Here is a 16999-nt window from a genome sequence, read left to right as displayed (position 1 = left end):
CCTATAAAACGATCTCCCTACTTTTATATGTTGAGCCCCTAAAGGGCGCAATTCTTATTCGATTTCGCTGAAATTTTACGTAGTGCCTTCTTCTATGGTCTCCAACATTCATTCATTCCGATTCGGACCATAATTTGATATAGCTCCAATAGCATGGCAATCCTTTTCTTTTGTCTTTCTTTTCCTTTGTTTGCCTAAAAGGAGAAACTTTTTTTGCTCTAGGTCGAACGCTATTGATTGTGGTCAAAATACGTTCAGATTCAGATATAGCTCCCATATATATATATATATATATATATATATATATATATATATATATATATATATACAGGGTGGCTGATGAATATTGCTACAATGATGAATATTGCTACATTTTTTTTTCGGTGTATGGAATACATTTTTCTTTTATTCATGTTAAATTAAATTATTAAATTAATTATTAAATTATTATTAATTAAATTAATTAATTAATTAATTAAATTAATTATTAAATTATTATTATTAAATAGAAAAAAAGTTATTACATTTTTTTTTGGTAGCGGCTTTCATCAGCCACCCTGTATATATACATCGAACGATTTGAACTTTAATGGCTGTAGTAACCACAATTTCAACCGATCTGGACAAAATTTGGCCTGGATCACTTTCTTACTAATCCGTACATATCTGCAATACTTGGTCAAAATCGGTTCAGATTTAGATATAGCTCCTATATATATATATATATTGGGTTGCCCAAAAAGTAATTGCGGATTTTTCATATAGTCGGCGTTGACAAATTTTTTCACAGCTTGTGACTCTGTAATTGCATTCTTTCTTTTGTCAGTTATCAGCTGTTACTTTTAGCTTGCTTTAGAAAAAAAGTGTAAAAAAGTATATTTGATTAGAGTTCATTCTAAGTTTTTTTTAAAAATGCATTTACTTTCTTTTAAAAAATCCGCAATTACTTTTTGGGCAACCCAATATATTGCCCGATTTGCACTTTAATGGCCATAGTAACTACAATTTTCAACTGATCTGCGCAAAATTTGGCGCGGATTGTTTCGTTACTTATATTAACATATCTGCAAGATTTTATCAAAATCGGTTCAGATTAAGATATAGCTCAAATATGTATATATATATATATATATATATCGCACGACTTGAATTTTAATGGCTGTAGTAACCACAATTTTCAACCGATCTGGACAAAATTTGGCCTGGATCACTTTCTTACTAATCCGTACATATCTGCAATACTTGGTCAAAATCGGTTCAGATTTAGATATAGCTCCTATATATATATATATATTGGGTTGCCCAAAAAGTAATTGCGGATTTTTCATATAGTCGGCGTTGACAAATTTTTTCACAGCTTGTGACTCTGTAATTGCATTCTTTCTTTTGTCAGTTATCAGCTGTTACTTTTAGCTTGCTTTAGAAAAAAAGTGTAAAAAAGTATATTTGATTAGAGTTCATTCTAAGTTTTTTTTAAAAATGCATTTACTTTCTTTTAAAAAATCCGCAATTACTTTTTGGGCAACCCAATATATTGCCCGATTTGCACTTTAATGGCCATAGTAACTACAATTTTCAACTGATCTGCGCAAAATTTGGCGCGGATTGTTTCGTTACTTATATTAACATATCTGCAAGATTTTATCAAAATCGGTTCAGATTAAGATATAGCTCAAATATGTATATATATATATATATATATCGCACGACTTGAATTTTAATGGCTGTAGTAACCACAATTTTCAACCGATCTGGACAAAATTTGGCCCGGATCACTTTCTTACCTATCCTTACATATCTGCAATACTTGGTTAAAATCGGTTCAGATTTAGATATAGCTGCCATATATAAGTATCCCCCGATTTCCACTTAAATGGCCGTTGTTAGTGCAATTTTTACCCGATCTGCACAAAATTTGGCTCGGATTGTTTGGTTATTGATCTGAATATATATGCAAGATTTTATCAAAATCGGTTCAGATTAAGATATAGCTCCCATATATATATATATATATATATCGCACGACTTGAATTTTATTGGCTGTAGTAACCACAATTTTCAACCGATCTGGACAAAATTTGGCCCGGATCACTTTCTTACTAATCCTTACATATCTGCAATACTTGGTCAAAATCGGTTCAGATTTAGATATAGCTCCCATATATAAGTATCGCCCGATTTCCACTTAAATGGCCGTTGTTACTGCAATTTTTACCCGATCTGCACAAAATTTTGCACGGATTGTTTGGCTATTGATCTGAATATATATGCAAGATTTTATCAAAACCGATTCAGATTTGGATATAGATCCCATATATATGTATCGCCCGATTTGCACATAAATAGCCGTAGTAACTTGAATTTTCAACCGAACTGCACAAAATTTGCCACTGATAGTTTTGTTACTGATCTTAACATATCTGCAAGATTTCTTTAATATCGGCTCAGATTTGGATATAGCTCCCATATATATTTATCGCCGGATTTGCACTTATGTGGCCATAGTTTCAGCAATTTTCAAATGATCTGTTCGAAAAAGGTCTGTTCAGATTAAAATATAGCTTTCATATTCATATATGTATTGCTCGAATTTATAATTGTAGGGTGTTATATAGTCAGCTCCGCCCGACTTTTGCGTTTCCTTACTGTTTATTTTTAAATTTGGCCAAAATTTGGACTTTCTCCAATATTGTACTATTGGGTTGCCCAAAAAGTAATTGCGGATTTTTCATATAGTCGGCTTTGACAAATTTTTTCACAGCTTGTGACTCTGTAATTGCATTCTTTCTTCTGTCAGTTATCAGCTGTTACTTTTAGCTTGCTTTAGAAAAAAAGTGTAAAAAAAGTATATTTGATTAAAGTTCATTCTAAGTTTTATTAAAAATGCATTTATTTTCTTTTAAAAAATCCGCAATAACTTTTGGGCAACCCAATTCCTTTAGTCTCTAAGATAGTTGAAAGGTTACCAAGCTTACGATTAATACAAATTTACTATGACGTACAAGCTAATTGTTTATTAAACACAGAAATTACTTAAGCCAGCTCAAGCATTCCTCGAAACGAGTTCTCATTCTTTAGGGCTTCATAGCATACGCCTTAGTACACATAGCAAATCCTTATCCTTTGCCTTAGTTTATTTTAAATCACCCATTCACTACAGTTACAAATTATAATTGAACAATGATATGTACATTTGCTTCGCTTTTCATTTCATTCATAAATACTGCAACGGACAGCTGAAAATATGAGTTTGGCATTTTTTAATCTTAAACCTTAGTAGAAATACTTTAATGTTTTTAACTTAAGGAAAACTGTGTCACCATTAAAGGGCCCCTTAGTGGAAATTTGCCATGTTATAACCACTTTTGGTTAACAATAATGGTAATTTAGTCCTAAGAATGTAAGGAACATGCCACAGTAGCATTGTGTGAATAGAGTAGGAGATTTATTTAATCCATCTGGGTACTCTAAATCTGGTACAAGAACATAGAACGAGCAAATTAACAATAAGTTTAGAACTGAGTTGTATTGGGTTGCCCAAAAAGTAATTGCGAATTTTTCATATAGTCGGCGTTGACAAATTTTTTCACAGCTTGTGACTCTGTAATTGCATTCTTTCTTCTGTCAGTTATCAGCTGTTACTTTTAGCTTGCTTTAGAAAAAAAAGAGTAAAAAAAGTATATTTGATTAAAGTTCATTCTAAGTTCTATTAAAAATGCATTTACTTTCTTTTAAAAAATCCGCAATTTCTTTTTGGGCAACCCAATATATTTGCTGATTTATCATCGAATGGGCACGCCAATCTAAGCACTACATAATGACTATAATGAAAACTTGAGAGAATAGGGATTGCAGGGACCTTAAATATATATGTATATCCACCACCATAGGATAAGGGGTGTATTCATTTAGTAATTCCGTTGGCAACGCATCGAAATATGCATTTCCGACCCTACAAAGTATAAATATTTCTGATCGTCGTAAAAATCTAAGGCGATTTAACCATGTCTATGTGTCTATCCGTCCGTCTGTTTTAATCAGTCTGCAGCCTTCAAAAATTGAGATATTGAGCTGAAATTTTACAGAGATACGTCTATTCACACAGATTAAGTTCTAAAACGGGCGAAATCGGACCATATTTGAATATAGCTGCCATATAGACTGATCTGCAAATAAAGGGTCTAAAGACAATAAAATCTTTATTTATTACTCAATTTCGCTGCAATTTGAAACAGTCAGTAATCACATCCGCCCAAATAAAGTTCAGATCGGACTATATTTAGATACTAGCTGACCCGGGCCCGCTCCGCTGCGCCTTCTTTCACTTTATATAGAACATAATTTTCCTTTGACTATTTCTTTTCGACAATTAAAGAATTTTTAGTGAAATACCATGCTACGAAAATAGTATATCGCTTGACTATCAGTCTAACAATATAAGTGCCTTTATCTGAATCCCATATGATCTTTATTGGCCTACGAATTTAAGTTTGGATGTAAGGTGTACTCCATTCTTAAAAGACTTTATTTCTGCCCGAAATACTTGAGATAGTCCCCCAGACACTTGGCCCTTGAAAAATATCAGCATCGTGCTCTTCTCTCAAATACCATTTATTTAAAACCCATATTGTCATTGGTGTAAGGTGAGTTTACAAGATAAGGCGTCCCCCAAACACATGGCCCCAAAATTGGTTATCAAATTCGTTTTCTAATCTCAAATACTTTTCATTTGAGCCACATATGGGCATGAGGGGTGTTTTGGGGAATACCAAATACCTTTATTTGAGCCCCATATTGCGATGGTCAGTAAAAAATTGTTGTTTGTGGGGTATTTTGGGAAAATGGGTCTACCCCTTTTCCCAATGAAACTTGGTCCCTAAAGTGGGTATCAATTCTTGCTCTACCCCCCAATACCTTTCATTTAAGCCCCACATTGTCATGGTCGTTAAATATACCCGATTTAGGGGTGTTGTGGGGAATGGGGTGGGCCCCCCAACCACTAAGCCCTATCTATTCTCATATATCCATATATCATTTATTTGAACCCCATATGGCCATTGGCCTCAAAATTGGATATCAAATTCGTTTTCTAATCTCAAATACCATTCATTTAAACCCCTTATTGCAAAGCCAGCAAATATGTCCGGTTTGGGTTATGGGCCCTAAAAACTATGAATATCGAGCTCCACTGTCTTGAGTGTCCACTGTCCTATTTGTGGGTTGTTATGGTGGTGGGACGTCACCTAGACAGTTGGTCCCGAATGTTAATATCAGATTCATTGTCTACTCTCAAATACCTTTCATTTGAGCTTAATTTTTTCATAGTCGGTGACTTGGCTTCGAAAATATATATCAGATTCACGTTCTACTCTAAAATGCCCTTTATTTTAGCCTCATATTGCAATGGTCAGCAAATACTTCCTACTTGAATGGTGTTATGGGGGTGGGGTGGCCCCATAGATACATTTCCCAAATATTGATATCAGATTTGTGCTTTACATCTCAAGACCTTTCATTTGAGCACCATATTGCAATTATCGTAAATTTGTTCCCTTTGGGGGATGTTCTCGGGAATGGGCGCCCGCCCAAACACTTGGCCCCACATTTGGATATCACATTCGTATTCTACTCGCAAATACATATCATTTGAGTCCCATATTGCTATGGTCGGTAAATATGTCCGATTTAGGGGTGTTTTGGGTTGGGGTGTTCCCCCTAACACTTTTCCAACAATTGGATATCAGATACGGTTTCTTATTGTAAATACCTTTCATTTGAGTCCCATATTGTCGTGATTGGTGTATATATATATATATATATATTTGGTAGGCTTGGGGTGGGGCGCACCGCCCCTGGTGGGGGCGTACCCGATCCAAAATTTGGATACCACATTTTTGTTTGTAGGTTACTATAAAAGAGCACAAAAAATTTCGCTTAAATCGCACCACCCATCTCCGAGAACTGGCTTCTGAAAATTGGGGTACGGGAGAGGGTCCGCCCCCTTCAGATATCAAAATATGTAGTACCCTATTTTCGCCACGGGATCATTATGCCCTATCTGTGAAATCTCTGTTCTGAGTCTATAAGGAACACACAAACATACAAACAAACAAATCTACAAACAAACACAAATTGATTTTTATACCCACCACTGAAGGATGGGGGTATATTCATTTTGTCATTCCGTTTGCAACACATCGAAATATCCATTTCCGACCCTATAAAGTATATATATTCTTGATCAGCGTTAAAATCTAAGACGATCTAGACATGTCCGTCCGTCTGTCTGTTGAAATCACGCTACAGTCTTTAAAAATAGAGATATTGAGCCGATTTAGGGTCTTAGGCCCATAAAAGCCACATTTATTATCCGATTTTGCTGAAATTTAAGGTAGTGAGTTGTGTTAGGCCCTCCGACATCCTTCGTCAATTTGGCTCAGACCGGTCCAGATTTGGATATAGCTGCCATATAGACCGATCCTCCGATTTAGGGTCTAAGCCCCATAAAAGCCACATTTATTATCCGATTTCGCTGAAATTTAGGACAGTGAGTTGTGTTAGGCCTTTCGACTTCCTTCGTTAATTTGGCTGAAATCGGTTCAGATTTGGATATAGCTGCCATATAGACCGATCCTCTGATATAGGGTCTTAGGCCCACAAAAGCCACAATTTTGATGAAATTCGGGACAGTGAATTGTGTAAGGCCCTTCGACTGACTTCGACTGCTGCCATATAAACCGATCTTGGATCTTGACCTATTGAGCCCCTAATCGCCGCAATTCTTATCCGATTTGTCAGCATCTATGCTAAGTATGTTTCAAACCGGTTTAAAACTTGATATAGCTCCCATATAAACTGACCTCCTAATTTGACTGTTTGAGTCTCTAGAGGGCGCAATTCTTATACGATTTGGCTAAACATTCTTTTTACGACTTCTCCTACGGACTTCCATATACATGTCAAATATGGTCTGAATGGGTCCTTAACCTGATACAGCTCCCATATGAACCGATCTCCTGATTAAAATTCTTGAGCCACTATAGGGCTCAATTCTTAATCAATTTTGGCTGACATTTTGCTCAATTACTTTTACTCCAACAGCATAACCAAGCTTCAATAGCTTTGCAATTTTCATCCATTATCCTTTGTTTGCCTATAAAGAAATATCGGGCAAAAAATGACAAATGAGATCCATGCCCTCTGCCATGAATATGTAAGATTCGGCCCGGCCGAACTTTTCACGCTTTTACTTGTTGTCACTCGATTCGTTCGCCAAGTCATTGAAAACAGCTATTTTCTCTTTATAAAATCAGCTGTTTTCAATGACTTGGCGAACGAATCGATTGACAAAACGAAAAAATGTGTGCTTATCGGCCCCTCTAAAAGTTAAGCACAAACTTGGATATTCGCACTCTACTAAATAAATTTATATCTATTGGGAAATCTGTGGGAAATTTAAAAAATAATACAGCAATCAACCGCAACGAAATTCCTATATAAAAATTTTTCCTTATTTTAAGAACCGACAGGTTACCATAACAAAGATAAATGCTGCATGATCAATTTTTACCACTCTGCCCTCTCACTGTTCGTGGTGGCGTCTCCATTTAGTTGATCCATTTGCAAACAGATGACGCTTTACTTAATGTTAGCGCAGCCGGCGATGACCTTTGGCCTTCCAACTAGCTAAATCACTCGCAATGGGCTATGGGAACTCAACCCGCCAAGTATATCCCAGAGGACTAACAAAATACAAATAAAACTCACAAACACGCTGCACTGATATGGGCACTTTGGCGGACATACATAATCCAGGTTCTACGATTTCAAAATGTCAAATCTAAGGACCACTTTATGCGGGAGGTATATTCAAATCTGAACCGATGTGGCTCATTTGCAAGCCCCAGCGACCTACATCAACAAGATGTATCTGTGCAAGATATTGAGCGACTAGCTTTAAGCGTTCAACCGCTATCGTGATTGCCGCAGAGGGGCGAACGGACCTGGATTGATCGATTTGGAATGTCAAAAGGATTAGATCAATAGCATGAGGTGTTACAAACTAAATGAATAGACTAGTGTGGTGGGGGATATACTATGTATCGTTTACTTAATAAAGTAGTCGATACAATGGCTGTATATAATAACCAATAAGCAATTAAATATCTACAAATTGCGAAAACTCATTTTGTAGCTCATTAAAATTGCAATTTACTTTTATGGCTTAAACTTCACTTATCACTTATTTTATTGTGTAAAAAACTTTATCACCTGTCTTATCGAAACATTGCTATATAAAGGTAATGTTTGTGCCTTAAAACAGGGAATTTCATTAAGAAAACTCAAGAAAATTGTTTGTGTAAGTAAAAAAGATTAAATTGGATATTTTTGTAATTAAAATTTCTATCCAACTTCTTGGTTTAGGTTTTTTTAGTACATCATGAAATACATATGCGCTGTCGTTTTAATTGCCACCTTGAACTTTTGGGGTTCAGCTATGGCCAATCCTGTTTTCAGCTTCTTGGATAGTGATGTGGCAAGAACTATTATTATATAAAAACAAACATAGCTCCAGAAGGAATCCAAGCTCCAGAAGATGAATCCAATAATTTTGAATTTTTAATAAATTTGAATTTTTTTTTTTGAATTTTTAACTACAATATATATTAAAAACCAGCAAGGAAAGGCAAAAGTAGGGTGGTGCCGACTATATACACCATATAGTGTATGTAGTACTTTTTATATGTAGAACTTATCTGGAAATCTAGTCTGACTTTAATTCGGATACCAATTGAAATATCAATTTAGAACCTTGTAAGATTTTCCTACCATAGGATAAAAGATTTGGATTTTCACATCTTTAAAATGTCATATCGGATAAAAGATTATATGGGAGTTATATCGAAACCTGTGCCAATTTTAATGACACATACTGGGACATGAAGTAGAACATCTCACGCCCTATATTGTAGAGATGTGGCGAAAATTGTGGATTTTACTGCCTAAAAAGTCCATATACACATTGGAGCTATATCTATTGGGTTGCCCAAAAAGTAATTGCTGATTTTTTTATATAGTCGGCGTTGACAAATTTTTTCACAGCTTGTGACTCTGTACTTGCATTCTTTCTTCTGTCAGTTATCAGCTGTTACTTTTAGCTTGCTTTAGAAAAAAAGTGTAAAAAAGTATATTTGATTAAAGTTCATTCTAAGTTTTATTAAAAATGCATTTACTTTCTTTTAAAAAATCCGCAATTACTTTTTGGGCAACCCAATATATTAGGACCGATTTTAATGAAATCTATTGGAACGTCAATTTAAACGTCTCATGCAAAATCGGACATATTGCAAACATATGACGACGTCAAATAAAACACCCCATGCTAAGTTTTGTAAAGATCGGACCAAAATTGTGGCTTCTGCAGCCTTAAAAGGCCAATTCGGATAAAAGATATATATGGGAGCTATATCTAAATCTGAACCGATTTTTATGAAATTTTGCACACATATGAGGAGGTCAAATAAAACACCTCATGCTAAATTTTGTAAAGATCGGACCAAAATTGTAGAAAAATATATGTGGCAGCTATATCTAAATCTGACATAAACGACTCCACGTCAAATTTGGTGAAGATCGGACCATAATTGTGGCTTCTACAGCCTTAATAGTGCAAATCGGATGAAAGATATATATTGGAGCTATATCTAAATCTGAACCGATTTTGATGAAATTTTGCCCACATATGTAGATCTTAAATAAAATACCCAAATCCAAATTTTGTAAAGATCGGACGAAAATTGTGGCTTCTACAGCCCTAAAAAGCCATACCGGATGAAAGATATATATGGGAGTTATATCTAAATCTGGAACGATTTTTATAAAACTTTGCACACATATGTAGACCTCAAATATTGGGTTGCCCAAAAAGTAATTGCGGATTTTTTAAAAGAAAGTAAATGCATTTTTAATAAAACTTAGAATGAACTTTAATCAAATATACTTTTTTTACACTTTTTTTCTAAAGCAAGCTAAAAGTAACAGCTGATAACTGACAGAAGAAAGAATGCAATTACAGAGTCACAAGCTGTGAAAAAAATTTGTCAACGCCGACTATATGAAAAATCCGCAATTACTTTTTGGGCAACCAAATATAATACCCTATGTCGAATTTTGTAAAGATCGGTAAAAAAATTGTAGCTTCTACAGCCTTAAAAAGCCATATCGGATTTTTCAAAATCAATAGCGTTTGTCCTTGGGCCAAAAAAGTGACATGTGTAAAATTTCGTGACAATCGGACAACAAATACGACCCGCACTTTGATTACAAGAATACATGAACTCACAGACGGACATGGCTAAATCGAATCAGAAAGTGATTCTGAGTCGATCGGTATACTTATCAATGGGTCTAGCTCTTCTCCTTCTTAGCGTTGCAAACAAATGCACAAATCTATTAAACCCTGTACCACAGTGGTGGTATATTTAAATACTTAAAGGTGCTCTGCACGAAATTCAATATTTTTAATCTAATCCCAAAAAAAATATCCTAAAAAGGTTGCTCAAAGGCAATTAAACGACGCGACAACATCAGATAAACAACATCCTTAAAAGGATGGCAATCCACATATTAAACAGACCTTCTGTCACATTCATTGGTCACATTTCTAGGACACAAATCATCGTAGGATGAATGAGTCCCCTAAATGATGGCTGTCTTCAAGAGTCATTACTAAATATTGTAGTAACTCAAGTAGTCTGGCGTTATAGGACTCCGGAGAGTGATTGTGTTGAGCAATTATCCAGGATTTTGGCTGTCTACTTAAAAAAAAAAAAAACTTGGCAGCAGTATCAAGATTGTCTACATCCCAAAATACACTCAACATCGACGACCAGAGATTGTCTAACGTTGATTAGTTGTGTGATTTTTCAATGATTTCTGCTACAACAAAACCTAAATATTGTGATTATATGAACCTTGGGTAGATTTTTTTTCTCGTCTTCATGTGTTGTAGTTGTTTTTCTTGCATATTGGTGCCTGCATAATGTAAATATTTATAAAGGATCTTCCACACAGGTAGGTACCCTGGGGATTTTCATCACCGACAGTGTCATTTTTATCAAGGATCAGCGCTATTATTTTCCAGGGTTCATATGATAACAAGTGCTGTTAGGTCTGATTATTTTTGTTTTTTTTTTTTTTGTTGCTGAATAAGCGTTAATTGATAATAAAATATTTACACTCAGTTGCTGGGAGACGATGCTGTCTTATCCTTTTTGTGTTTTATGTATGTGTCGATGCCATGTCTATTGGCATTAAATTTATTACCTTTTTCTTACAAAAGAAAACCTGATGGAAAACCCTTATTGCATGTTAAAGATTGCCACTTGTTATGGCTTGTTTTTTATTATTTCAGTCATGTCCGAAATGTTAACAGTATTTGTCATAGTTAAGATATGATATGGATTTGGGAAAATGTGGTCAAGTTTTCCTAAAACTGTAATATAAGAAATATTGACACCTATAACTGTTAATAGGAAGTCAATAAAAAAAGATTCCTTTAACATAAGTAATAAAGAAGCGTATTATTGTATAAATGAGGCGCACTCCCAGGATTTGTTATACCCACCGTCATAGAAAGGGGGTATTCTAGTATTCTAGCTAGTAATTCCGTTTGTAACACCTCGAAATATTGATCTAAGAACCCATAAATTCTATATATACTTGATCGTCTCGATATTCTGAGTCAATCTAGCCCTGTCCGTTCGTCCGTCTGTCGAAATCACGACATCGGTTTGGATTTGGATATAACTTCCATATAAACCGATTTCCCGATCGCCTTCTTGATCTTTTACATGCCGCAATTTTTGTTCGATTTGGCTGAAATTTTGTCTGTTGTGTTCTGGTCTGGCTTCCAATAACTGTGATGAGTTCGGTCTAAAGAGGGCTATAGCCTGATAGCTTCCACATAAACCGGTCTCTCGATTATCCTTGTTTAATTTTAAATTTTTTCTGGTTTGACAATAGTTTGGTATGTAGCACCAAACTATGCCCTTCAATTACATTTAGTTTGTATAAAATTTTGTATGTTGCGTTCTGTTATGACTTCCAACAACTGTGCTGAGTTCGGTCTAAATCGGTCTATAGCCTGATATAGCTCCCATATAAACCGGTCTCTCGATTATCCTTGTTCGATTTTCAATTTTTTCTGGTTTGACAATAGTTTGGTATGTAGAACAAAACTATGCCCTTCAATTAAATTTAGTTTGTATAAAATTTTAGCTGAATCCATGGTGCTTACGCTTAGTTTTTTGACATTCTCAATCCCGGCCGACACGGCATAACTGTGAACACTATTAGGCCCGAACTTTCAACGACTTGTGTTGTGTTCATCGCTATACGGAAAACTTAGCTGAATGCTACCGGTAGCGTCCACAGGTTGCTTACTTTCAACTCCAACTTGTGTAGTGTTCATCGTTATCACGGGAAGCTTAGCTGAATGCTACCGGGAGCGTTCACAGCGTGTAGAGTAGCTGCAAATGCGGCAGCATACAGTCAGAGATTTCAAGAGGAGAGTCTCAGTAAGGCGTCAGGTAGCACTGACTCTTCTAAAATATTGAGTTCGAATGATACTCGAAATGACAAGGCAAGTTTTTGGCGCCTTCAAGTAATCAATGGCCAACATTAGGGTCTGTTCCCAGCTTAGGGATAGTTGGAGGCGAGCGTCGGATTTTGAAACAAGCGACTTGGGAAGATAACTCTAAGAAACAAATGAATAGTAAAACCAGTAAGGAAAGGCATAAGTCGGGCGGAGCCGACTATATAATACTCTACACCAGCGAGTCTATGTAATATTTTTAAAATATGTTGAAATCTAGTCAGACCTTAATTTTACAAAGAAATATTGAATAGAAGCTTGTAAGATTTTCTTACGATAGGGCTAAATTGTGTATACTACAGGGCCATATCTGATGAAAGATATATATGGGTACAATGTCTTTATCTGGACCGACTTTGATGAAATTAGGCACACGTGCTAGGACTTCAAATAAAACACTTCACTCAACATTTTATAGAGATCGAACCAAAATTGTAGCTTCTATAGACATATCGTATGAATAATATATATGTGAGCTACATCTAAACCAGATCCAATTTTTACGAAATTTTGTACACGTATTGGGACATCAACTTATCGTGCAAAATTTTGTTAAAGATGGCTACAACAGCTCTACAAGACAATATCAGATAAAAACAAGTAAAAGCGTGCTAAGTTCGGCCGGGCCGAATCTTATATACCCTCCACCATGGATCGCATTTGTCGAGTTCATTTCCCGGCATCTCTTCTTAGGCAAAAAAGGATATAAGAAAAGAGTTGCTCTGCTATGACAACGATATCAAGATATGGTCCGGTTCGGACTACAATTAAATTATATGTTGGAGACCTGTGTAAAATTTTAGCCAATTCGTATAAGAATTGCGCCTATTGGGGCTCATGAAGTAAAATAGAGAGAACGATTTATATGGGATCTGTATCGGGCTATAGATCGATTCAGACCATAATAAACACGTTTGTTGATGGTCATGAGAGGATCCGTCGTACAAAATTTTAGGCATATCGGATAATAATTGCGACCTCTAGGGGTCAAGAAGTCAAGATCCCAGATCGGTTTATATGGCAGCTATATCAGGTTATGAACCGATTTGAACCTTATTTGACACAGATGTTGAAAGTAAAAATAAAATACGTCATGCAAAATTTCAGCCAAATCGGATAGGAATTGCACCCTCTAGAAGCTCAAGAATTCAAGTCCCCAGATCTGTTTATATGACAGCTATATCAGGTTATAGACCGATTTCAACCATACTTGGCACAGTTGTTGGATATTATAACGAAATACTTCGTGCAAAAATTCATTCAAATAGGATAAGAATTGTGCCCTCTAGAGGCTCAAGAAGTCAAGACCCAAGATCGGTTTATATGGCAGCTATATCAGGTTATGGACCGATATAAACCAAACTTAGAACAGTTGTTGGGTATCATAACAAAACACGTCGTGCGATAAGAATTGCCCATTCCAATCGGATAAGAATTGCGCCCTCTAGAGGCTCAAGAAGTCAAGACCCAAGATCGGTTTATATGACAGCTATATCAGGTTATAGACCGATTTGAACCATACTTGGCACAGTTGTTGGATATCATAGCAAAACACGTCGTGCAAAATTTCATTCCAATCGGATAAGAATTGCGCACTCTAGAGGCTCAAGAAGTCAAGACCCAAGATCGGTTTATATGACAGCTATATCAAAACATGGACCGATATGGCCCATTTACAATACCAACCGACCTACACTAATAGGAAGTATTTGTGCAAAATTTCAAGCGGCTAGCTTTACTCCTTCGGAAGTTAGCGTGCTTTCGACAGACAGACGGACGGACGGACGGACGGACGGACGGACGGACGGACGGACGGACAGACGGACGGACATGGCTAGATCGACATAAAATGTCGCGACGATCAAGAATATATATACTTTATGGGGTCTCAGACGAATATTTCGAGTAGTTACAAACAGAATGACGAAATTAGTATACCCCCCATCTTATGGTGGAGGGTATAAAAATATATGTAGGAGCTATATCTAAATCTGATCCGATTTTTCTCAAAATCAACAGAGTTTGTACCTGTACCAAAAAGAGACCTGTGCAAAATTTTATAACGATCAGATAACAAATGCGACCTGTACTTTGATTATAAGAATACATCTAATTACCGATGGACATTGCTAAATCGAATCAAAAATTGATTCTATTTATCAATGGGTCTAGCCCTTCTAATTCTTAGCGTTGCAAACAAATTCACAAAGTAATAATAACCTGCACCCCCTAACGACCTTGACGACCTACGCTAACGAAAACAAGTAAAAAGGCGTTAATATCGGCCAAGCCGAACTTTTGATACCTACCACCTCGGATATATATATACACAACCTTTCGTCAGAATACGGTAAAATGCATAATTTATGGCCCCATAGCAGCTTTATCGAAATATGATCCGACTTGGACCAAATTCGACATGGATTTTGAGTGGTCTAATAAGTACAAGTCATTGTTCAATTTTGCAGAACAAAATATTGGTCTTTTTGGTAGCCATATCGAAATATGGTCCGATCTTAACCATATACGACATATATGTCGAAAAGCCTAACATAAGTCACTGTGTCAAATTTGAGCAAAATTAGATTATAAATGAGCCTTTTATGGGGCCAAGGTTTTAAAGCGAGAGATCGGTCTATTAGGCAGCTATATCAAAATTTGAACCGATCTGGGCCAAATTGAAGAAGGATTTCTAAGGCCCCAACACAACTCACTGTCCCAAATTTCAGCAAAATCGCATAATAAGTGTGGATTTTATGGGCCTAAGACTTAAATTGGCGGATCGTTATATATGGGGGTTATTTAAAGATACAGACTGATACAGCCTTTCTTCCAACTTAACCTGACTACAACCAAAACAAGTAAAAGCGTGCTAAGTTCGGCCGGGCCGAATCTTATATACCCTCCACCATGGATCGCATTTGTCGAGTTCTTTTCCCGGCATCTCTTCTTAGGCAAAAAAGGATATAAGAAAAGAGTTGCTCTGCTATTAAAACGATATCAAGATATGGTCCGGTTCGGACCACAATAAAATTATATGTTGGAGAGCTGTGTAAAATTTCAGCCAATTCGAATAAGAATTGCGCCCATTGGGGCTCACGAAGTAAAATAGAGAGAACGATTTATATGGGATCTGTATCGGGCTATAGACCGATTCAGACCATAATAAACACGTTTGTTGATGGTCATGAGAGGATCCGTCGTACAAAATTTCAGGCATACCGGATAATAATTGCGACCTCTAGGGATCAAGAAGTCGAGATCCCAGATCGGTTTATATGGCAGGTATATCAGGTTATGGACCGATGCAAACCATACTTAGCACAGTTGTTGGATATCATAACAAAACACATCGTGCAAAATTTCATTCCAATCGGATAGGAATTGCGCACTCTAGAGGCTCAAGAAGTCAAGACCCCAGATCGGTTTATATGGCAGCTATATCAGGTTATGAACCGATTTGAACCATACTTGGCACAATTCTTGGATATAACAACGAAACACGTCGTGCAAGATTTCATTCCAATCGGATAAGAATTGCGCACTCTAAAGGCTCAGGAATTCAAGACCCAAGATCAGTTTATATGGCAGCTATATCAGGTTATGGACCAATTTGAACCATACTTGGCACAGTTGTTGGATATCATAACAAAACACGTAGTGCAAAATTTCATCCCAATCGGATAAGAATTGCGCACTCTAGAGGCTCAAGAAATCAAGACCCAAGATCGGTTTATATGGCAGCTATATCAGGTTATAGACCGATTTGAACTATACTTAACAGAGTTGTTGGATATAATAACAAACCACGTCGTGCGAAATTCCATTCCAATCGGATAAGAATTGCGCCCTCTAGAGGCTGAAGAAGTCAAGACCCCAGATCGGTTTATATGGCAGGTATATCAGGTTATGGACCGATGTGAACCATACTTGGCACAGTTGTTGGATATCATAACAAAACACATCGTGCAAAATTTCATTCGAATCGGATAGGAATTGCGCACTCTAGAGGCTCAAGAAGTCAAGACCCCAGATCGGTTTATATGGCAGCTATATCAGGTTATGAACCGATTTGAACCATACTTGGCACAATTCTTGGATATAATAATGAAACACGTCGTGCAAGATTTCATTCCAATCGGATAAGAATTGCGCACTCTAAAGGCTCAGGAAATCAAAACCCAAGATCGGTTTATATGGCAGCTATATCAGGTTATGAACCGATTTGAACCATACTTGGCACAGATCGGTTTATATGGCAGCTATATCAAAACATGGACCGATATGGCCCAATTACAATACCAACCGACCTACACTAATAAGAAGTATTTGTGCAAAATTTCA

At 36.3% G+C, this 16999-nt stretch overlaps 1 long non-coding RNA gene across 1 annotated transcript; it reads left to right on the top strand.

The window, feature by feature from the left end:
• The first annotated feature begins 8285 nt into the window (after window positions 1–8285).
• Window positions 8286–8586, top strand: LOC106095495 (uncharacterized). Its single transcript, XR_001222745.2, has 2 exons — window positions 8286–8359; window positions 8425–8586. It is a non-coding gene; the product is annotated as an uncharacterized LOC106095495 (long non-coding RNA).
• Window positions 8587–16999: the final 8413 nt, after the last annotated feature.

Source organism: Stomoxys calcitrans, chromosome 1 (genome assembly GCF_963082655.1).
Source record: "Stomoxys calcitrans chromosome 1, idStoCalc2.1, whole genome shotgun sequence".
NCBI lineage: Eukaryota > Metazoa > Arthropoda > Insecta > Diptera > Muscidae > Stomoxys > Stomoxys calcitrans.
This window is presented reverse-complemented; position numbering and strand designations above follow the sequence as displayed.